Genomic DNA, 335 nt, shown 5'->3' on the forward strand with positions numbered 1-335 from the left:
TGGATGCTGCCAATGGCGAATCGGCTAAGCCTCAGGACGCTGGCAATGACGAAGCGTTGGAGATGGTGGTCAAGGCGCCTAAGCCAGGCGACCGTACACCCCCCTTGGAGGTCAACGATTACAAGCCTCGAGGCTAGAGGTAGATTCGATGTCTACCGCGTGATGCGTAAATTGAATGTGGACATGCAAACCGATTCCATTGGGAACAAAGGACTAGCCAACATTGACGAATGCCTGCCGATGAAGTGACCTGTGATTGAAGTCGGTGCTCGTCGTGATGTAAGTAGAGAGAGAGGGGGAGTGAGCGATGAGAGAAGAGGGAGGGGAGGTTGGTT

The sequence above is a fragment of the Triticum dicoccoides genome, chromosome 1B, assembly GCF_002162155.2.
Source record: "Triticum dicoccoides isolate Atlit2015 ecotype Zavitan chromosome 1B, WEW_v2.0, whole genome shotgun sequence".
Taxonomy (NCBI): Eukaryota; Viridiplantae; Streptophyta; class Magnoliopsida; order Poales; family Poaceae; genus Triticum; species Triticum dicoccoides.